This window comes from Sminthopsis crassicaudata, chromosome 4, assembly GCF_048593235.1.
Source record: "Sminthopsis crassicaudata isolate SCR6 chromosome 4, ASM4859323v1, whole genome shotgun sequence".
Lineage (NCBI taxonomy): Eukaryota > Metazoa > Chordata > Mammalia > Dasyuromorphia > Dasyuridae > Sminthopsis > Sminthopsis crassicaudata.
The window spans coordinates 129,489,398-129,513,279 of NC_133620.1; the positions used below are offsets into that span (position 1 = coordinate 129,489,398).

The 23,882-nt window shown below is 33.4% G+C and overlaps 1 protein-coding gene and 1 long non-coding RNA gene across 2 annotated transcripts in view; one reads left to right on the top strand and one right to left on the bottom strand.

Annotated features, from left to right (window-relative positions):
• PRKN (parkin RBR E3 ubiquitin protein ligase) overlaps positions 1–23,882 on the top strand; it is a 1,861,641-nt gene that overhangs the window by 568,623 nt on the left and 1,269,136 nt on the right.
• LOC141565792 (uncharacterized) overlaps positions 12,581–23,882 on the bottom strand; it is a 154,618-nt gene continuing 143,316 nt past the window's right edge. The window contains exons 2-3 of the long non-coding RNA XR_012489133.1: positions 13,563–15,142; positions 12,581–12,754 (exon numbers count right to left, since the gene is read on the bottom strand). This is a non-coding gene — a long non-coding RNA (uncharacterized LOC141565792). The remainder of the gene's footprint in view (positions 12,755–13,562; positions 15,143–23,882) is intronic.

Consider the following 23,882-nt stretch of genomic DNA (forward strand, 5'->3'; position numbering starts at 1 on the left):
GGTTAACATGGATCTTGCATGATTACACATACTTACTGTTTTCACATGGACACATATGAAAGACAAAGTTGTTCAGTAGAATATTGTACTTGTCAAAAGCCCTGAATTTCAGTGCCAGATCTAGTACTAATCAGACTACAAAATTGGAAAAATCACTTTTAATTCCTTTGAGGTTAAAATTATTAAAGATGAGGATTTTACCTATATTATCTTTTAGTGAAGTGTAAATAAGATTATATGAACATTCTTTGTAAATATAAAGCATTATATATCTTGTTGTGAAGTGTAAGTAAGATTATATGAACATTCTTTGTAAATATAAAGCATTATATAAAGTCAGTTATCATATGTATATTTGGCAACTATATAGGTTAATCTCTGACAGATATGGGATTCATGATTTGGGAAGAATTAACATAAGATGCTATCTGAAGTATCATCAAACTGATCATATATACATGCACACATACACACATAATATCTAAATATGCACATGTGTATGCATTCACATTTGCCTAAATACACATTTATTTTATGCATGCATATATACACACAATACATGCATATTTGTACAGCACATACATATTGTTATTGTTCAGTTGTCATATATGACTTTGCACCCTCCCTAGACCCTTCTATTCTCTATTATCTCTCCAAGTCTTTCCAACTTCATGGTCATTGTTTCACACAATTATCTATTATCCCTTCATCTCATCCTCTGCCATCTCCTTTTCCTTTTGCCTTCCATTTTTCCTACATCAGAGTCTTTTCCAAAGTATCTGCCTTCTCATGATGTGGTCAAAGTATTTAAGCTTTAGCTTCATTATTTGACTTTACAATGAATAACTTGAATTAATTTCTTGAAGTGTCGACTGATTTGACCTCCTTGCTGTCCACAGGACTCCCCAAAGACTTCTCCAGCTTTACAATTTGAAGGCATTGATTCTATGGTGTTCAGCTTTCCTTAAGAGTCCAGTTCTTATAGTCATAAATTGTGACTGAAAAAAAACAACATAGCTTTGAGTATATGGATCTTTGTTGGCAAGGTGATGTCTCTGCTTTTTAGTTTGCTGTCTAGATTTGCCGTAGCTTTCCTTCCACAGAGCAAGCCTCTTAATTTCATGTCTGCCCTCACTGTCTACAGTGATCTTTGAGTCCAAGAGTAAAATTTGATGCTGCTTCCATTTTCTATCTGTCTCTTTGTCAGGAAGGGATGGGACCAGTTGCCAACACCATAGGTTTTTTGATGTTCAACTTCAAGCTTTTACACACTCCTTTTTCACCCTTATCAAGAGGCTTCTTAATTCCTCTTCACTTTCTATCATGAGCGCTATCATCTGCATATCTGAGATCATTAATATTCCTCCTAATAACCTTAATTGTAGCTTTTAATTCATGCAGTCTTATATTTTATATGATATACTTTGCATCTAAGATAAATAGGTGTAATATAGAGCCTTATTTTACTCCTTTTCTAATTGTAAGACCAATCAGTTTTTCCATGTTCCAGTGCTTCTGACTGCTTACAGGTCCCACAGGAGTCAATTAAAAATCTGGGACTTAGATCTCTTTGGGGACTTGCCATGTTTTATTATGATCCACACAATCAAATGTTTTAGTGTAGTCAGGGAAGCAGAAATCAATGTTTTTTCCTAGAATCTCTTGCTTTCTCCATAATTCAAGTTCATATACATGTACTGTCCCAAAGCATTTAATGTAGTTTTAAGCAATAAATGGAGGCTGTAAGTAGCCTAAAGTGCTGGAGTAGTGACTGGAGTGCTGGGTCTAGAGTCAGGAAGACTCATCTTCCATGAGTTCAAATCTGGCCTCAAATACTTACCTGGGCAAGTCATTTAACCTTGTTTGCTTCAGTTTCCTAATATAATGTAAAATAATAAAATAATAAATGTAATAAAATAATAATGTAAAATGGGAGGGGGAGGAAATGGCAAACCACTCCATCTTAGTCTAGAAGGCCCTAAATGGGATCATAAAGTGAGAGTACTAAAAACCACTCAATAACAATAGGCAGCTTATAATTTCACTGAGAATTTTTTGTATACCCTCTCTCTATTTGTATATTATATATGTATATTAATATACATATTGCATATGTATATTAATATACATATTGTATATGTGTATTTCCATATATATGCACACAGGTGGTGCAACATCAGGAACATCCTAGTTTAAACCTCATTTTTCATGGTTATTAGTTATGTACCTGGATATGTTCCTAAAATCCTTGTCCTTTTGAGAATTTCATGGGGACCTAATATTTCATAGATGATTTTTCTGTTACAGGGGAGGGAAATTCTGATGAATGCTTAGTAAAACAAATCATATTTATTTATGAGCAAATAAATACATCATACCTTTATTTCATAAAATTATATATGTAATTATATATGTTAAATATATTACACATTTATTCATAATTTGTTTGTATGGATATAACCAATAAAGGTCATAGAGCTTCTAAATTTTAAGAAGTTTAAGAAAAATGTTAAAGGAACTCAAATTACTTATCCTAGAGGAGAAAAAATAATTAGGCGCAGCCTTATAATATTTTTGCATAGTAAGGTATCTGACTTTTATCATGTGGAGCATATATTTTTCAGCTCCTTTACTGATACATGAAACAAAAGACAGTAGAAGCATTATTTAACTACAAATTTAGATTAGATATATGGAATATGAGGTTGTGAAATTTTTCATAAAATACATGAAAAAAAAAAAAAAGAGAGACTATTTCTAGGACCAGGAAGAACTTTAGACCTTTTTTTTGGGAATTCCATATGCTGATTCAGTTATACTGACAGTTTTAGGAAGAGCAAATATTTTATCTGGAAATAATTAAAGGGAATGGGAGGAGATAGACATAGCATATTAAATATAGTAAGAATCCCCAGACATTTTTTATGCCAAATCTAATGGAAGTAATTGCATATGTAGAACATTATCATATTAGCCTGAATATATAGTTTCCATTTCATAAATCATTCACTGCCTACTGCTGTGCTTCAGCAGTGCCAATGCATATGCTTGGTAGACTTGTGTTGTGAAAATATTTATTTTCCAAAAAACAACAAATTAAGACAAGCAGAAATATTATTCAGTGTTGACTATATAGACCAACACCATCATTTCCATAAGTTTCAAGAATAAAAAAACAAAAGAAAGAAACTCACTAACCGAAAGGACATTTGGGAATTCCTAAATAGAAACCTGAGTTCTGAATTTCATTTCACTTGTGATTTATCCAAGATACTGTTTTCCATTATGAGGAAGAAACACAAGGCCCTTAACCACTTTGAATGTGTCTAGCATTTAAACAACAACAAAAGTATAGCAGCAGAAGTAATCATCAAGCTATGTTTTATTTTCAGGCTATGTCAAATTGAGCCTGAATTTACAAATGAGTAGGAGACAAATTATTTATTATTTGAGTTGCATTGATTTCAACCACTAGAGATTAACAAAAGGCCTGGAAGTATTTGACTAAGAATATCTGCGGAACAAACAATATGAATTTTTCTCCAAGCTCTACAACTTGACCTAGAACTGTGGGATCTTCAGGATTTAAAATGCAAGAGAAGATAATGGTGAATTTTTAGGGAAGCTGAATATGGAAAGACATGGATATTTTTCATGATATCATGAAAAAAGTGCTGGAGTTGGAGTCAGGAGGGGTCAGGGCTCAAATTCTATTTTTAGCATTTGTACAGTGGATAAGGAGGTTAAGCTCTGGGAAGCCCAACTTCTTCATCTGTACCCATGCTGTCAATTCTACCTCACAAGTCTGTTGTGATGAAGATAAATTAAAGCCCTATAAAAGGTAAACTTGTGTCTTTGAACATGCAAATGTAAATATGTCTACATTCTGTGGGTTATGACAAAGAGTATAGATAAATCAGGCTGATGGCGAAAAGAAGCCCAAATTGTGTTAATTTCTTCCTTTTGTGTGTTGGTTGGCTTACATAGCCACTGAAGGTTCTCTCCCCCCCCCCAATTCTCAAATGTGATTCTGACAATTTGACAAGAAACAAAACTATGCACAAAAATGATGTCATAAAGAGTAATACTTTCTATGGACTAAATTTTCTTAAGGTCCTATCTTTTTGCAGGTTAGACTAATTTTTAAAAACTTTAATAGCTATTAAAGCTCTCTCTGAGACTTGATTAGCTAAAGACTATGAATCAGACTGATGACAAAACTCTTGTTCATCAAAAAGTGAGAATATATTAAAAACTTTGTAAATTTCAGTGCTATATCAATGTTGGGGGTTGTCGTTAATGTGTATATAATCCTACACAAAGAGATAGAGATCTTCTATATGACAATATTAATAATACCATTCTTTTTGCTTGCAAAAAATTCAAAACAAAACAGGTCACCACTGTCTGAGAAGTGATTGAACAAATTGTGCTATGGAGTTATAGTGGAATATTATTTGTGTCTTCTTATTTGTGTTATAAAGAAACATTGGAAAATTTGTATGAAGTGATGCCAAGTGAAAAAAAGCAGAAATAAGAGAAAAATATACACGATGGTGACAGTAATGTAACTATTACAAAACCCCAAAAGTTATGAAGCTATAGCTAAGTGTTCTATCTCAATAGAGAAGTGGCGGACTTAGAATAAAGAAAAGGGCTCTTAAACTTTTTCCACTCACAACTCCTTTTCAACTGTAAAAATTTCTTATGACCCTGGATATATAGTTATAAAAAAAAAAGATTTATAGTTACATAAAATAGTATATATAGTTGTATAAAATAGGATTTATAGTTATATAAAATATATATTATATAAATAGGCCTAAATTAAATATATAAAATAGTTACATAAAATAAACATTTACTGATAATAAAGCATAATTGGTGACCTCCATATTTAGTTATAAGACTGGGATATTGACAGAAAAAGGGGAATTTGAAAAAGAATTTATGTTTCATGATGGATGATGATTATGTTTGTGATATTTGTTTGGGAGGTCATGATAGTACTTCCAAGTAGATATTTCATAAAGTTAAAAAATCAAGGGACATCAAAAGTCATTTGGCTAGATTCTTGCCTGTGAATTAATTCTAAAATTTTCTTAACAAGTGTTCATTGAGATTTTAATTGAACATTTTCAGGGATGCAAACTCTCTATTGAAGTAACGCATTCCATTTATTGATCAGATCTAATTGTTTTTTTCTTTTTTTTTAATCTTTTTTTTATGTTTCTTCCTCCCTTCCTTTTTATTTCCATCTTCCTTCCTTCCTTCCCTTTTTTTCTCCCTTTCTTCCTTAGTTCCTTTGTTCCTCCTCCAGGACATTTCTACTTCATAGTCTAACAAAATAAATTGAATCCCTCTTTCATATTTAACAATCCTTTATGTATTTCAAAATGGAGATCGTTTCTTCCTCACTAACAGCTATTCTGCCCCAAGAGAAGCAGTGTGTAATAATAGAAATAATATTGTTCCAGGAGCCAAAAGACCTACATTTGACTCTTGGCCCTGACATTTAGAAACTGAGCCAGGCATTTAAATTCTTTGATCCTCTTGAAAAGTGGTTATAATCTAGTATTTGATAATAATATGTATATATATATATATATATTTCAATAAAAAGCATCTAAAATATTCAATTACTTGATATAAGTACAGTTAATAAAAATTAATATTTCCTTTCCCCTAAGATATATCCTTAGATTTTTCTCAAAAAATCAATCCTATTTAATTACATTGCTCTTACAATTCAACTAGGAACTCTCAAGTATTTGTTAAGTGCTTATACAATGTGACAGGAACCAAGGTAAGAGTTGGAAATACAAATACAAATAAAAAGACAGTTATACTTTCCAAATAGAAAACAACACATATAAAGGAAGCTGAAAAAGGAGGTCACAGAAAGAGATGAAAGTACCCTACATGGAGATATTGTAGAGAAAAGCCATAGAATTAGAAGTGCATTCTGAAGAGGAATGAAGACATAAGTGTCTCTCAGTAGAGGCTTTTTGAGGAACTAGCCAGTCAAAGGAAGAGGTCTAGGGGCTGGAGTGAGCTTCCAAGGTAAAGAGATTTATAGACACACACACACACACACACACACACACACACACACACACACACACACACTTATGCATGTATATATTTATCATGGTAGATAGGACTGGAGAGAGAAATGAAAAAAATTCTTTTTTTTTTTTGCTGAGGCAATTGGGGTTAAGTGACTTGCCCAGGGTCACACATCTAGGACATGTTAAGTGTCTGAGGTCACATTTGAACTCGGGTTCTCCTGACTTCAGGGCTGATGCTCTAACCACTGCGCCACCTAGCTGCCCCTGAAAAAATTTTTCACAAAAGTTTTAATTAATATTTAGTGAAAAAAAAATTCTTTGTTATAAGTAATATTTTAGTGAGGATAAAAAGTCTTTTGTATCATTAATAAAATAAAATATGGCTTATTTTACCTTTAGCTTACTCTCTTTGATTACTATTTTTATATGTGTTTTTTTCTAATTTATATTTTTGTCTCTTTGTATATGCTTTATAGCATATATATATATATATATATAACTTATAAATATATAAACACATAATTAAACACAAGTAAATTCATATATGTTTAATATACATATATGTTGTCATCCTATCCACCAGAGGATCTTGCTTGCCCTAAAATGTTGTGAGTAATTTTTTTTCTTACATGTTAAACACAATATAGTTGGTACTCAAGATGCAATGACAACACAGCTATTTTAGAAATATCTTTAGCCAGGAGGAAAAAAGTATTAGCCCCTTTCAAGCCTAATATCTAACTGATGAGATTACGGGATACCATATATGTAAAACACCTTTAAAGCTATGCAGGGGTTCTCAAACTACGGCCCACGGGCCAGATGTGTGCTGAGGACATTTATGCCCCCCGCAGGGTTATGGCAAATGGACTGAGGGGCAGAAACAGAGTGTGAGTTTTTGTTTTTACTATAGTCGGACCTCTCACAGTCTGAGGGACAGTGAACGGCTCCTCTGTTTAAAAAGTTTGAGGACCACTGCATGATGTAGAATTGTAAGGCATTAAGACCTACTATTCTAAACAAAAGAACATCTAATTACATTAAAAATTTGTCTCTAGTTGAAAACACTGGCTATGGCAAGGGAATGAATATTAGTGTCAATAGCAAGCATACAAAGCTCTCCCAGATCAACTGAAATTAAGAAAGCAGCATATTTATTGAACAAGGATTAAGTGTAAGTGTACTTAGGATATTTTGTAAAGTAGACAAAATCCCTAAGAGGATTAGATCCTCCTAAGAGCCAGACAGGAAGAAAACCCTCGGGGACTAGTGTATGATAGGCTTCCACCTCATCTCAGTGGCCAATCAGCTTATACCCAGGAAGCACATGCGAGTGTCCCAGAGCTGCCCGAGCTGCTTGTTTCCCCAGGCCCCAGCCAGCCAGGCCTGACCGCCCAGCCAGGGAGAACATAAAGCAAAAAGGAGACAGGCCTGTCTGTTCCTATCAGGCAGAGCTGAACAAGACAGCAGACAGGCAGCTGGCATGGCCGAGCAGGTGAGCCAGGAGGATGTCTGGTCACCAGGGGCTAAGGGAGTGTACGAGGCTCCCCTGAGCCACTGTTAGAATAGGAGGGACTGAGCTTCCCTGGCTGTGTGGCATGGACCCTGTCAGATCCCTTCTCAGAATAATGTTCTTAAATGCTGAATATAAAATACAAAGGAGACCAATTATATTGAAAAACAGTTCAGGTCTATTCTACTTGTAATCTCTTTGTCTCTGTTTCTATATGTCCCTGTCTTTTATCTTCATCTATCTATCTATCTATCTATCTATCTATCTATCTATCTATCTATCTATCTCCCTAATTCTGGATCTCTCTCTATCATCTCTGTCTATGAATATCTTTATCCCTATAATCTCAATCTTTTCTGAATCTATATTTCTATCTGTATCTTTATCTTATTTGTTAGTAGGTCTATTTGTCTCTATAAAACTTATCTACATATATCTCATCTATATTTATATTTTATAAATAGTTGTTTCCCTTTCTTTATCTCTACATCTGTATCACCTCTACTTATCTTACTATTTCATATATGTAGGTATTTCTATCATCTCATTCTGTTTTCTATCTATATCTCTTGAATCTGTCGCTAATTTATATATGTATATATATCATCTCTTATCTGTCTGTGCCTCTATTTGTATCTATATCTGTATTACTCTGTACCTGTATTTAACACTATATCTAATTCCTTTTTTTGGAAGGCAGTTGGGATTAAATGACTTGTTCAAGGTCACAGACAAAAAGTATCTGATACTGGATTTGAACTCAGATCCCCTTTTTCTCCAGGGTTGGGGCTCTATCTACTGTGTCAACATAATTAATCCTTTCTTGTGTGGCACTGTGGATAATGAATTGTTCTGGGAGCCATGGAAATTGAGTACAAGTCCCACCCCTGACTTAATACTTATTCTGTCAATCTGGTTAATTTGCTTAGCCCCTCAATGCTCATCTCCCTGAGACTTTAAGTTGCAGAGTTGCTGACTTAAACTCTTGGAGTTCTTTATACCAACAAAATCACAGGTTCAATTTAAATCTCTAACCCTATTCCTGTGTGCTAGGTCCTGTACCAAGCTACAGTTAAAAATACACAAAAAGGAAACCATGACTGTTGCCATTTAATTGACATCCTATTAGATGACATAAAATTGGACAGATAGACAGATATCTCTGAAGCTGAAGACAAGTAAACTTCCCTGGAGAACTGTTCTTGGCATTATACTACTTGCCATTTTTGTCAATGATTTAGATAAAGGCATAAATGACATGCTTATCAAATTTACAGATAACAGGGAGCTGGGAAGGAGAGCTAATACATCATATGATACTCAGGATCCAAAAAGATTTTGACAGACTAGAACACTAGGCCAAATTAATAAGATGATATTTCATAGAATCACAGACCTTCAGAATTATAAGCAATGAAGAAAGAAGGGAAAAGAGGGGAAGAAAGTATGGAAGGAAAGAAAGCAGCATTTATTAAGAAATTAGTAAGTGCTGGGTACAGTGTCAAAGCTTTACAGCTATTGTTTCAAATACTTGATTCTCATAATTTTGGGAGGTAGATGCTATTATTAACTTCATTTCACAGATGAGTAAACTGAGGCAAACAGGGATGAAGTGATTTATCCAAGATCACACAGGTGGTGTCTGAGGGCAAATTGGAACTTTGTTCTTTTTTCATTGAGTCCATCTAGCTACCAATTAAGGGATTTCAGCATAGGTGACAAAAATCACCCATCCTTTGCCTGACAATATGGAATCTCAGGCTTGCGGCAACCAGCTTACTATCCTCCATAAACTGAGGCAGTCATCCACATGACCTCTAAATCTCTAGGCAACAGCTCTTTTATTTTAACCTTGATCTGGAGGACATCCTTCATGGCCACACTAAACACCTTTGATGAGCATAGGTCTTCCTGTTTTATTTCTCAAAATGACATGAATAATTGGAGGGTAATTAAGCAGTTCTATCTCTGTGGCACATTCATAATGGAATGTTATTAAAAAACTTCCTAGAGGAGAGAATCATTAAAGGGGCATTTTGTTCCTGATCTCCCCTTGTCTTCCTTAGTACTTTATATTTAAGTAGGTTGTATTTATTTTGTATTTAGGCTATATATGTTTCCCACTATTCTTAATTGCTAATGCTCTTCCTCCTCTCAAACTACCTTATATTAACTTTTTTTTTAGATCATTATATTTATTTACCATATACACATGCTTATGTACATTTAGTCATTTTAAATACATGCATACATACTTCCATATGTATACGTGTCTTGCCTCTTAGAATATTGATTGTGTTCTTTCCCTTGATCTTTGAAAGTTGGGCTGTACAATAGACTTGGATGTTCATTGGACATCCAGGGAGAGAGCTATGGTGATAGAATGTGATTTAAAGCATGGTGTTTTCACCTTTATTGTTTATTTGCTTTTTCTTTTCCTGGCTTTCTACCTTTTGGTCTGATTTTTCTTGCACAACATGACAAATATGGAAGTATGCTTAAAAGAATTGAACATATTTAATCTATATCAGATTACTTGCTATCTTAGGGAAGAGAGGGAGATAAGAGAGGGAAAAGTGTGGAACACAAAATCTTACAAAAATGAATGTTGAAAACTATCTTTACATATATTTGGGAAAATAAAATACCTTGAGGGAAAAAAAGGAAGTCATAATTGTCAATGAATAACTCTTTATATTCCTAGTGCCTAGTATATGATATTATATGATAGTATAAGTGTTTGATTTGTGTGTGTATGTGTGTGTGTACATATACACAAAATCTTCATGATATAATTCAAACTCTTTAAGAGTAGGTATTGCTTTAGGGTTATTGATTTTTTTTTTTTTTTTTTTTTTTTTTTTGGTACATCAGAATTTTTGAAAGTGGGGATTGTGTTATTCATTTTATTCATATCCCCTGTACCTAGCACAGTGTCTGGATTAGAGTAGGCATATAATAAATACTTATTGATTGATTGGATGGATCAATTTTTAAAAATAAATAGTAAATATAATGGAATATATATTTTTTAAATGTACACCTTGCCACTAGTGAGTGACTAAAATTATGGTTGAGAATTGTTTGAAAAAGCTTGTTCCCTTTTCATATTTTTGTCAAAGATATCTTTAATGTATAGGTAGATATTCTCATAAAGTATTTACAGCAAATAGAAAGTAGGCATATTAGTTGGTAGGTATTAATGTTCTTTCATCTAGCTGATTTTCTTTTTTCTTTTTCTTTTTTTTTTTTTTTGGTATCTGATTCTTTGTGAAATATTTAAAAAAAAACACAAAGCACCCAAACTAAAAGCATTTTTCTTCCATTTTCTCAGTCATGTTGTATGTGGCACAATTTCCTCTGAATGTTTTTGATCCTGACTTTCTCTTCTCAAATATCATTTCATCACTTATATAGTATTTTAGGAATTAACATGTTAGGGTACATCTTATACCCTCCTCTACCTACTCTTAAATCCAGTAACCCTGGCTTCCTTGCTGTTCCTCAAAAATAACCAACACCAAAAATAATACTCCATGTCTTGGTTCTGGGCATTTTCTCTTGCTGTTCTCCATGCTTCTCTTGTTCTTATCTTTATCTCCTGGCTTCCTTCAAGTTCCAGTTAAATCTTACTTCCTTTAGGAAGTCTTTCTCAATTCCTCTTAATTTTGGTGCTTTCAGTTCCAAGGATATTGTGATAGAGACCCAGAAAGGGGGCTGTGGGGACTGAGTGGGGATCACAACATAGCATTTTCACTTTTTTATTGTTTGTTGGAATTTTTCTTTCTTTCTCATTTTTTCCCCTTTGTGATCTGATTTTTTTTTTTATTTTTTTTTGTATAGCATGATAATTGTGGAAATATATGTAGAAGAATTTTACATATTTAACAAATATCAGATTACTTGCCATCTAGAGGTAGAGGTGGGGAAAAGGGAGGGAGAAAAAAAAATTTGTTGAAATTATCCATGCTTATGTTTGGAAAATAAAAATCTTTTAAAAAATTAAAAATATTCTGATTCCTTCCCTCTGCTGATGATTTTTTTTTTTTAATGTTGTATGCAACTTGTTTGTACATATTTGTTTCCATGTTGTCTTTCCCATTGGATTGTAAATTCTTAGAGGAAAGGGACTTTTTTATCTCTCTTTTTAAATCCAGCTCTTAGCATAAGTTTTAGCACAGGTTTATTAAATACTTATTGAGTGATTGATTGAGAGGCAGTAGTTCTTGTTGCTGATGCTTAAATGAATATGAGAAGCAAACATAAAATACATTTATAAATGAGAAAAGAGGTGGACCAGTCATGTAGGGAAAGTGAGGGCTAGGAGACATCCCAAGTGTTTTATCATATCTATGAAATGTGGAAATAGGCTTAATGTTGAAAATAAAGAAGGCAGTAGTGTTGCTATAGTCTGTCCTGGTCAGAACAAATTGTTTTGTAATGGAGGACGTGAAAAGCTGTGGACCATCCAGAGCAAGGAACCCAGGATAATGCAAGGTCTTTAGACCATGCTATGTGAATACTGGGTATAGTTGATCTGAATGACAGAAGATATTGGACATAATTGTGTTTGAGTAACTGAAGTGATATCATGTCAAAAAGAGAATATATCTTTTATTTGGTCTTAGACTATAGAAATATGAACAAGTGCCAATCAGAGGGTCTAGTCAGAAGTGGCAGAGTATGTAGAGACGTGAGCACCAAGATCAGATTGGATCTTGCTTTGATTTGATTTTGATGATGAGATTTTCCAGTGATGAAGTTCCTGGAGACCCATCTCCAGTATGTCAGAGAGGTCCTTTGCAAAGAGTTAAGGTGAGGATATGTATAAAAACTGCAGAAAGTCAGTAGTTATTTATGTCTCATGAGGAATGCCTCAGTGGAGGAAGATCCTACTTATTAAATCTGAAATAAACAGTAGAAAATAATTTTTTTTTTTCCCCTAGTACTGAAGATTGTCTAAAACTATTAAGATAGAGTTAGGTTATCTTTTTTGCTTTTTTTTTTTTTTTTTTTTTTTTTTAAATAAAAACTAGATTACATTCTTACTGTCCTAGTTTAGATGTGGTTCTGCCTAGATAGGGTGGAATGAAATAGAAAGGCTCTCAGGATCTCTTTTAGAACCATAGCTCTATTTTCTCTCTCTTTCTCTCTCTCTTCCCCTCCCCCCCTTTGTCTTTGCCTGTCTGTCTGTCTGTCTCTCCCTCTCCTTCCTCTCTCCCTCACTCCCCCTCTCCACTTTCTCCTCTCCATTTTAATCCTTTCCCTCTCTTTCTTCTTCTTCTTCTTCTTCTTCAAAATTCTTCAGATAAATGACGTTTGTCCTTTTTTTTTTTTTTTTTTTTTTTTTTAAAGTGGTATTTACTTATTCAAACTCAAGACAGCATATTTTGTTTTACCTACCCATAGGGAAAAAACAGACTTAACGTGGACATGTTTGTTGGAACTGAGAGCATTAAATCAGTGTGTCTCGTTTGTCATAATTAATTACATTAAAACCCAGGGTCCTATTTCATTTGGGAAATGTGAACATTGCAGCATGAGGGCTCTGACAATTTGATAAACAACTATAAGATATGAATGAGTGAAGCAGTGACAGAAGTGGGACATTGCTATAATTGGAAAACTTAGTACATCTTAATATTTTCATTTTAATACTGAACAAGGTTCCTCTTTGAAATTTCTATAAAGAGAGCAGTAATTCAAATCAAAATTCTAATAGATGTACTCCAAAGTATTTTCTATTATGAATTTTGTCATTAACATTTGTAGTTATTTTAGCCATTTATGTGTATATATTATATACATATACACACACATTACACAGTACATGTACTTACAAACACATGAACACATTTCACACATGTTTTCTTTTTTATTATTAAAGCTTTTTATTTCCAAAACATGGACAGATAATTTTTCAACATTGATCCTTGCATATATCCCTGTGTTCCAAAATTTCCCCTCCTTCCTTCCACCCCTTCCTGTAGATGGCAAGTAATACAATATAAGTTATACATGTCAAAATATATGTTAAATCCAATATATGTAAACATTTGTACAATTATCTTTTTTTAATTATAGCTTTTCATTTACAAGATATATGCATGGGTAATTTTTCAGCATTAATAATTGCCAAACCTTTTTTCTAATTTTTCCCCTCCTCCCCCCCGCCCAGATGGCAGGTTGACCAATACATGTAAAATATGTTAAAGTATAAGTTAAATACAACATATATATACATGTCCAAACAGTTATTTTGCTGTTGTAAGATTATCTTGCTGCACAAGAAAGATCAGATCAAAAAGGAAAAAAATGAATAAAAAACAAAATGCAAACAAATAACAATAAAAAGAGTAAAAAAATTATGATCCACACTCAGTTCCTACAGTCTTCTCTTTGGGTTCACAAATGTTTCCTATGTGCAACTGTACAACACACATATTCATGTATGTTTAAAATATATGACATTTATGCATATGCACATTTCAAATATACACATACAGATATGACAGGTCATATTTAAACTATTACCTTTCTCCAATAAGACAATTAGATCCTTTTTAATATATTAAAGTTTTAAGACTTTTGGAAACTGTGTAAGTACAACTTCTTGGTAAGAAGTCCAGAACTGTGATTGAACTGATATGGTGAAATGCTAGTAAGAAAAAGCCCACTATGGGTACATATTAGCAAGCCTTTAGTACTTAATAGGCTTTTATATTTGCCTGGGACTGGAGGTTTAAATGTCTAGGGCCATGGAACCAATTTTTGTCAGAAGGAGAAATTAAACCCATATCCTCAAAAACCCAAATTCCTCAAAATTTTTCAACTCCATACTGCTGCTGCTGCGTGTATTTATGTGTATATGTATGTATGTTAAATCCTGTTGTTTGGTCTACATTAATTATAGGATATTGATGTATTGAGATTTGTATCAATGGAGGAAATATTCGTATTAATGGTAGCACAGCTCTATTCCACTATTTCAGTAATACCTCACATTTATAGAAAGCTTTGCAGCTTACAAATTGCTTTAACAAACTTCTGTTTTAGATAAATCAAATAAAGAGAAATAGCAGAGGATATTTTTCTCTTTTTTTGAGTTGTACTGAGAATGCTTTCAGGGACTCCACAGGAGGCAAGTTTATATCTAAATAGTTTTATTCAACTAAAAAATAAAAGTAAAAAATCAGTTACTTTATCCATCTGAGCAACTGTCCATAGAACATTAAATATGAAAAACTAATAGCTGGATAGTGACTTACTCTAGGATTGTTTCTCCCTGAACCCCAGTTGAAAAAAGATGAGAACATTTTTTTTAACAGTAAACATACATAAATGTTGTCTTTCATTTTTTTAAAAATTAAAGCTTTTTATTTACAAACATGCATGGGTAATTTTTCAACACTGAACCTTGCAAAACTTTTGTGTTCCAAAACTTTTCCCCTTCTTCCCCTTCCCTCCTCCCCTAGATGGCAGTAATCCAATATATGTCAAATATGTTAAAATATATGTTAAATCCAATATATGTATACATATTTATACAGTTATTTTGCTGCACAAGAAAAATCAGATCAAGACTGAAGAAAAAAAAACAAAACAGAAAGAAAACAAAGTAAACAACAACAGAGAGAGTGGAAATGCTGTGTTGTGGTCCAAACTCTTTTCCCATAGTTCTTTTGCTGGGTGTAGCTGGTTCTCTTCATCACTGAACAAGTGGCACTGATTTAAATCATCTCAGTGTTGAAGAGAGCCACGTCCATCAGAATTGATCATTGTATAATCTTCTTGTTGGGTACAATGATCCCCTGGTCCTGCTCATTTCACTCAGTATCAGTTCATGTAAGTCTCTCCAGGCCTTTTTGAAATCATCCTTCTGATTGTTTCTTACAGAACAATAATATTCCATAACATTCATGTACCACAATTTATTCAGTCATTCTCCAATTGATGGACATCCATCCACATAGTTTCCAGTTTCTGGCCACTACAAAGAGGGCCGCTGCAAACATTCTTGCGCATACAGGTCCCTTTTCCTCCTTTAAGATCTCTTTGGGATATAAACCTAGTAGTAGCACTGCTGGGTCAAAGGGTAGGCAGAATTTGATAAGTTTTTGAGCCTAGTTCCAATCCTCTCCAAAATGGCTGAATCTATTCACAATTCCACTAACAATGCATCAGTGTCCCAGTTTTCCCATATCCCCTCCAACATTCATCATTATCTTTTCCTGTCATCTTAGCCAATCTGACAGGTACCTCAGAGTTGTTTTAATTTGCATATCCCTGATCAATAGTGATTTGGGGCACCTTTTCATGTGGTTATCCTTCATTCTTGAAGAGGACCAAAATGACAGCACTATGTTAAAATTGAATATTAATCTTATTCACACCACATATATTCATATAACATTTTAAATTTACAAGACACTTTTAAATCCACTGCCTCATTTGTTCCATACAATGATGCATTAGGTCTTGCAAATCTCCTTTTTATCCTTTTCACACATCCTGTTTTACTTTTTTATCAGGAAAAACTTTCCAAATTTAGTGTTGTAGAATTATATTTGAGTTGTTTTTTTTCCTCCTTCTATCCAGATACTGAAAGTATGCAACCATAATTAGATAGATACCCTTGTAAACTAGTTTGTTTGGTGGATTCTTTAATATGTGAATATCATGATTCAAAAGGTCTTTAAGCAGTTTTATGAATCATGCGTATTCTTCAACAGAAAAGTAGTCGATCCAAGCATAGCTAACTGCTTTTAAGATGCCAAGATGCTGAGTAGTCAGAATTCAGACTACTGGCATAGTCAAAGGCAGCCTGCAAATAATATTGAGGAACATACTTTGGCTAGAGAATTTTCCAGAGGATATTTGGATCAATTTAATAGCAAGAATTGGTAACAGCAAAAACTGAATCAAATACTGATGAAACGTTTTCTGGTACTGTTCTGAGATAAATATCAAGATGGCATGGAATCTTATCAAATTTGTAAATGATCCATAGATGAAAATTATTATTAGCACAATGACAACAAACAGGATCCCAGAATCTTGATACAGGAAGACATTGGATTTCTTCCCATAAGTTGGATTTTTATAGGGATAAATATAGTTAGAAAGTTCAACTTTATAAATACAAGAATGGGGAGAGACAATGGATTTGAGTAAAATGCAAGTTCCAATATGAATTGATAATATGATATGGCAGCCAAAAAAGTTAATCTGATCTCTAGGTTCATTAAAATAAGCAGAATGTTTAGGATTAGAGCCAGATAACAATTATTTTTTCTTCTCCTCCTCTGGAACAGACTGCACTTGGAGTATTGTTTTCAGTTCTGGCCACATTTTAGGGAAAAAAAATTGACAAAGTGGAGAAGAATGCTGATAAGGCTAGAGAGAGATAGTGAAATCAGAATGGTGAAAAGCCTTGAAGTACTACTTTATGAAGGAAATAGGTTTTGTTGGTTTTTTAGTCTCAGGAAGCAGTGCCTAATTAAATAAGAGTCTAGCTATTGTCAACTTTTTCTTCTTGACCTCTAAAGAACAGAACTGACAGTAATGGTTGGAAGTGAAAAAGGAAATTTTTGCTTAATATGAAGATGTTTTCTCAAAGACAAAATTTTGTCTTAATATAAAGACCTATTCTAAAGTATGATGAGCCCCTTGAGTAGGGTAGTAGTTTTTCCTCACTGGAAATGTTCTAGGTAAGATTCTTCAATTTATTGTAAAGAAGGTTCTTGATCATGTATGAATTGGATTGGATGGTTTCTGAGGTTCCTTCCAACTTTTATCTTCTCTGATACTTCTTTCTGCTCCTCTTTTATTTTATTTTTTTGTACTATATGCTTATAGTGTTGCTATAAAAGGGAAGTATATGATATAGCAGAGAAAACTTGTTATTTGATATTTCTCCTTAATTAGATTTAAGTTATTAAGGATTTTTAAAGTATTTTCTTCCCCACCCCCTCCGTGCTAAAGCCCAAAATGTGAAATAAAAGCTGTTTTCTTCTTCTGGCTTATAAATGTTCCTGCCTTTTTTTTTTTTTTTTTTTTTTTTTTTTTTTTCTGAGGCTGGGGTTAAGTGACCTGCCCGGGGTCACACAGCTAGGAAGTGTTAAGTGTCTGAGACCAGATTTGAACTCAGGTCCTCCTGAATTCAAGGCTGGTGCTCTATCTACTGCGCCACCTAGCTGCCCCAATGTTCCTGCTTTTTCTAAAGAAATTTGTTATACAACAAAATTCATATGGAAGAATAAAAGGTCAAGAATTGCAAGGGAACTAATGAAAAAAAAAAAAGTGAGAGGAAGGTGGTCTAAGTGTACCTGATCTAAAGCTATATTATATAGCAGCAGTCACCAAAACCATTTGGTATTGGCTAAGAAATAGAACGGTAGATCAGTGGAACAGATTAGATACAAAGGACAAAAAAGGGTACATCTATAGCAATCTAATCTTTGACAAACCCAAAGATACCAACATTAGGGACAAAAATTCATTATTCGGAAGAAACTGTTGGGAAAACTGGAAATTAGTATGGCAGAAATTAGATATGGACCCACACTTAACACCATATACCAAGATAAGATCAAAATGGGTCCATGATTTAGTCATAAAGAATGAGATCATAAATAGATTAGAGGAACAGAGAATAGTCTACCTCTCAGACCTGTGGAGGAGGAAGGAATTTATGACCAGAGGAGAATTAGAGATCATTATTGATCATAAAATAGAAGAGTTTGATTACATCAAACTAAAAAGTTTCTGTACAAACAATACTAATGCAAACAAGATTAGAAGGGAAGTAACAAATTGGGAAAATATTTTTTACCGTTAAAGGTTCTGATAAAGGTCTCATTTCCAAAATATATAGAGAACTGACCCTGATTTATAGGAAACCAAACCATTCTCCAATTGATAAATGGTCAAGGGATATGCACAGACAATTCTCAGATGATGAAATTGAAACTATTTCCACTCATATGAAAGAGTGTTCCAAATCACTACTGATCAGAGAAATGCAAATTAAGACAACTCTGAGATACCACTACACACATTGGCTAAAAAGCCAATCTGACAGGTGTGTAGTGGTATCTCAGAGTTGACAGGAACAAATAATGATGAATGTTGGAGGGAATGTGGGAAAACTGGGACACTGATACATTGTTGGTGGAGTTGTGAAAGAATCCAGCCATTCTGGAGAGCAATCTGGAACTATGCCCAAAAAGTTGTCAAACTGTGCATACCCTTTGACCCAGCATTGCTGTTATTGGGATTATATCCCAAAGAAATACTAAAGAGTGGAAAGGGACCTGTATGTGCCAAAATGTTTGTGGCAGCTCTTTTTGTTGTAGCTAGAAACTGGAAGATGAATGGATGTCCATCAATTGGAGAATGGTTGGGTAAATTGTGGTATATGAAGGTTATGGAATATTATTGCTCTGTAAGAAATGACCAGCAGGAGGAATACAGAGAGGCTTGGAGAGACTTACATCAACTGATGCTGAATGAAATGAGCAGAACCAGAAGATCGATGTACACTTCAACAACAATACTGTATGAGGATGTATTCCAGTTGATCAATGATGGACAGAAATAACTATACCCAGAGAAGGAACACTGGGAAGTGAATGTAAATTGTTAGCACTACTGTCTATCTACCCAGGTTACTTATACCTTCGGAAGCTAATAATTAATGTGCAACAAGAAAAAGGTATTTACACACATATATTGTATCTAGGTTATATTGTAACACATGTAAAATGTATAGGATTACCTGCCATCGGGGGGAGGGAGTGGAAGGAGGGAGGGGATAATTTGGAAAAATGAATAAAAAATAAATAAAAAAGAAATTTGTTATAGAGAAAAGTGATAACAACTAAAATATGCTCACATGGGGCAATTGGATCAAATACAATTTAAGGCTTATATATGGTAGCCAAAACAAAATCCAACAGAAAAAGCTCAAAAGATCAAACAGGGATAGATATGTGGTTCTGGGCATAAATTCTCTATTTTATTTTTTAAATTTAATATAACTATTCAAAATGCCATGGATTAATAGAAACAGTAAAGAACCAAAGAATTAAAATACAAGCTATGTAAAATCCCAGCTAAAACTTGAATGGGGCTGGATTATTCCTTCAGTAGTCCAAGAAAGATACCACTTCAATAAAAAAGTACTACAAAATAATTGTCAATTTTTAAGTATCAAAATGGTAGGTTTTACATTTTGTATCCTTTTCTCAATCACAGAAAAACATTCTTTTTGAATGTTATATAATACACATAAAACAAAATAGAACAATACATTTTAAACTTGTAACAACAGCTGCATTATTTTACATATTGTTTTACAGATTGGTTATGATGCATATTTAGCATGTAACTAGTAAGATAATAAAGAATAGACTATATATATATATATATATATATATATATATATATATGTATATCAGTCATGTGGTAGCATGTACAAGTGATACTTCCAAATGCCCTCTCTAGAAAAAATTATATAATACTGTCAGAAAAGAAGTTCTAATATTACATACTTTAATAAGAAATGAATTCAATAGAGAATGATAATACTGAGAATCAAGGCATTCAGAGATTAATTGGTCCAAAATTGTGTCAATTAAGTTTTCAAAAGTTTATTAAAGCAAACATTACTCATGTCACCCATGTATTTCACACACTTATTTTCTTCCTGGTAAAATATCTTTGATAAACATCTAAAATCAGGTGACCTTAATCACTAAGGAACTAGCTAGGCTTATATAACTTATATAACCCTCAATTCTTTATAAAATTGCTACTCTAATCAGCTGAATCCGGTTGCTTGATGAGTTAGCCTCAAATTCTGGAGAACAAGGAATGGGTAGGAGATCAAATTTCATCATCTTGGGGAAAGTATATATAAGAATAGGATTGTCAGTAGGTTTGAGTGAAGTTTATATTCAACATTTAGACATCTTAGCAACAGATCACTAATTCCACTATTTTTTTCATGCTCTTATGTTGTTTGAGTTTTGCTATATGAATAGAGGCTTAAGAAATGGTTAAGCTTTTTGTGTGTACTATGTCAAAAAGCTTATTGGAATAGAGATGAATGGATTGGACTTAGTGGCTTAGATTCTTTTCTAGTTCTAAATCTATTATTTAGATTGTCAAAAGAATACATCAAAAGAATGTCCTGTAAAAGTAAGATATCCATTGACCTGTTTTTTTTTTTTTTTTTTTTTTTTTCTTCAAAGTGCTAAATAGCTAAAGTATGTCTGTGTGCAAGCATGTTTGTTTACTTGACTATATTTGACTCATTGTTTTGGCATTGAGGGGAATTAGCCTAAATCTTTCTCCAGGGGAGCTTTAACTTCCAGAAGAAGAATGTCCTTGATCAATATATTTAGGCTAATTTGATTCTGAAGGAGCTTCCCTGCTGTTCAGATACATATTACTGGATATACAGATACTACTAGATATTCTAGATATTATTAGAATTCAGATTCTTTTAATAATAATGATGATAATCATATCTCAACTTATATATTTCCTTTCCTCCTAGGAACTGAGCACTCTGCTTGCTGCTGTGCTCATTTAGCTTAACATAATTTGTAAAGCTTTAAGTAGGGGTAAATATTCATAAAACTAATTTGGGGGGAGAAGTTTAAGCCTACATTTTCATTGATACTCTACTGACTGATGCACATTGGCATCTTATCCTGCACTTACAGTCTCAGAGAATTGTTTAGAAGGATTGAAAACTCAAGTGATTTACCCAGGATCCCATAGCCAGTTTGTGTCAGAAACAAGGCTGGGGCTTTTAGATTTTTAAGTCGGCTATCTATCCTCTACTCAAGCTGCCTGTTTCAGTTTTATACTGAAAACTAGAAGTATGCACAAACAAAACCAGTGCAACCAAGATTAGAAGGAGAGCTGGGAAATAATTTTTACAGCCAGTGTTTCTGATAAAGACCTCATTTCTCAAGTCCTAAAAGAACTGAATCAAATTTGTAAGGATTCCAGTCATTCTCCAATTGATAAATGGTCAAAGGATATGAACAGGCAGTTTCAGATAAAGAAATTAAAATAATCTATAGTCATATAACAATGATTATTTTTACTATTGATTAGAGAAATGCAAATTAAAACAACCCTGTGGCACCACTTCACACCTGTCAAGTTGGTTAATATGATAGAATAGAAAAATGATACATGTTGGAGATGTAGGGAAAATTGGAACCTTAATATATATTTGATGGAGTTCGGTACTGATCTAGCAGTTCAACTGAGCATTTTGGAATTATGCCTAAAGGATTATAAAACCACATACCCTGTGATCCAACAATACCATGACTAGGTCTATATCCCAATGAGATCATAAAAAAGGGAAAAACACTCATATGCACAAGAAAAATATTTATAGCAGCTCTTTTTGTGTTGACAAACAACTGGCCATCAATTGGGGAATGTCTGAACAAGTTTTGGCTAAATAGTATGCCATAAGAAATGATGAACAGGTGGATTGCAGAAAAACCTAGAGAGATTTACATGAACTAGTAAGTGGCTCAGTAAAGTGAGCAGAACCAGGAAAACACTCTACACAGTAACAGCAACATTAGAAATGATCACCTATGTTAGTCTTAGCTCTTCTCAGCAATTCAATATCTAAGACAATGCCAAAAAGACTCATGATGGAAAATGTTATCCACATGCAGAAAAAGGAGCATGGATTCTGAATTTAGGTTGAAGCATATTATTTTTACAGTTTGTTTTTTCTTATGCTTTTCTCCTTTAATTCTTATTCTTTATTCAATACAAGACTAATGTGGAAATAAGTTTGACATGATTGATGTGTATAACATCAGATTGCTTGCTGTCTTGGGGGGCAGGAAAAGGAGAGAAGGAGGGAAAAAATTGAAGTTTAATTTTATAAAAAAGAAATGTTGAAAGTTATCTTTACATATAATTGGAAAATTTAAACAATATTGTTAAGTAAAAAAAAGCAAAAACAAACGAACAACAGCAACAAAAAAGGAAACTAGAAGTAGAGTTTTGAATATTTATATAGTCAATATTTACAGTCAAGTGATTGGGTGACAGCATAGAGATTTGTTTCTCTTATGAGTAGTTGTTGATATGTGAAGCAATGTGTAGCCACATCAGATAATTGGAGAGCTTATTGATAGAGTTCATAAGAGAGTGTCTTTTTTCAGCAACATGCAGATAAAAGGGATTTTTCTGTAAGCCACATCTCATTTACTGGAAAATGGGTCACCAGTTAACTTGGTGTAAAACACTTTGTTTTTTGATTTTTCATTTGCTTACTAAATCCCAAGGGCAAACCTTTTCCTCTTCAAAAATGAAAACTGTCATTGAACATTGTTGATCCTCTATTGAGGAAACTATAGGAAGCCTAAAATAGACTTTTTTTCAAGGTTAATTTTCTTTTTTACTTCCAAGAAACTAAAACTTTCTGTTAAAGTAAACTCCCTTTATCTTTTTATGTGGCATTCTTCTTTTGTTCTAACCTCAAAAGGCATCTTTCATCTGTGACTCCACAAGACATCTTCATCTGTCCCTTCAACAGAAGATTAAATGAACAGAGAAGTGTGATGTCCTGTTGGTTCTGTAACGGTTTTCAGCTTATGTTGCACAGTGTAGGAAAAGATGGAGTCTTCTCAGTTATATGTATATCACATTCAGTTCAAGCAAGCTTGCCTTTATTGAGCACTCTAGACATGTAGTGAGTGCTGGAAGATACACAAAGTAAATATGAGCCAAACTTCCAGGACCTTGCAGAATATCATGAAATATATCATGAAATATCAGAATATCATGAACCAGGCATAAGAGAACACTACAATACAGTATATGACATTCAAAACTTAATATAATTATATGACATTATATATAATATACTAATGTACTCTGGGTATTAAGGCAACGGAACATATTAACATTAATTGGAATGGTGAAGTCAGACTCAGTCCCTGAATGTAAACTGTAAGGTACCTTAGAAATTATATAGTCCAGTGGTTCTTTTCAACAAAGACAAGATTCAGGCCAGTTCCAATAATCTTGTGATGATGAGAGGACTGTGGGAAATGGGGATGGATCACAACATAGCATTTTCATTTCTTTTGTTGTTGTTTGCTTGAATTTTATTTTCTGTCTCATTTAAATCTGATTTTTCTTGTACATCAAGATAATTGTATAAATGTTTGCCTGTTTGGGATTTAACATATATTTTTACCATGTTTAACATATATTGGATTACACTACATCTAGGGGAAGTG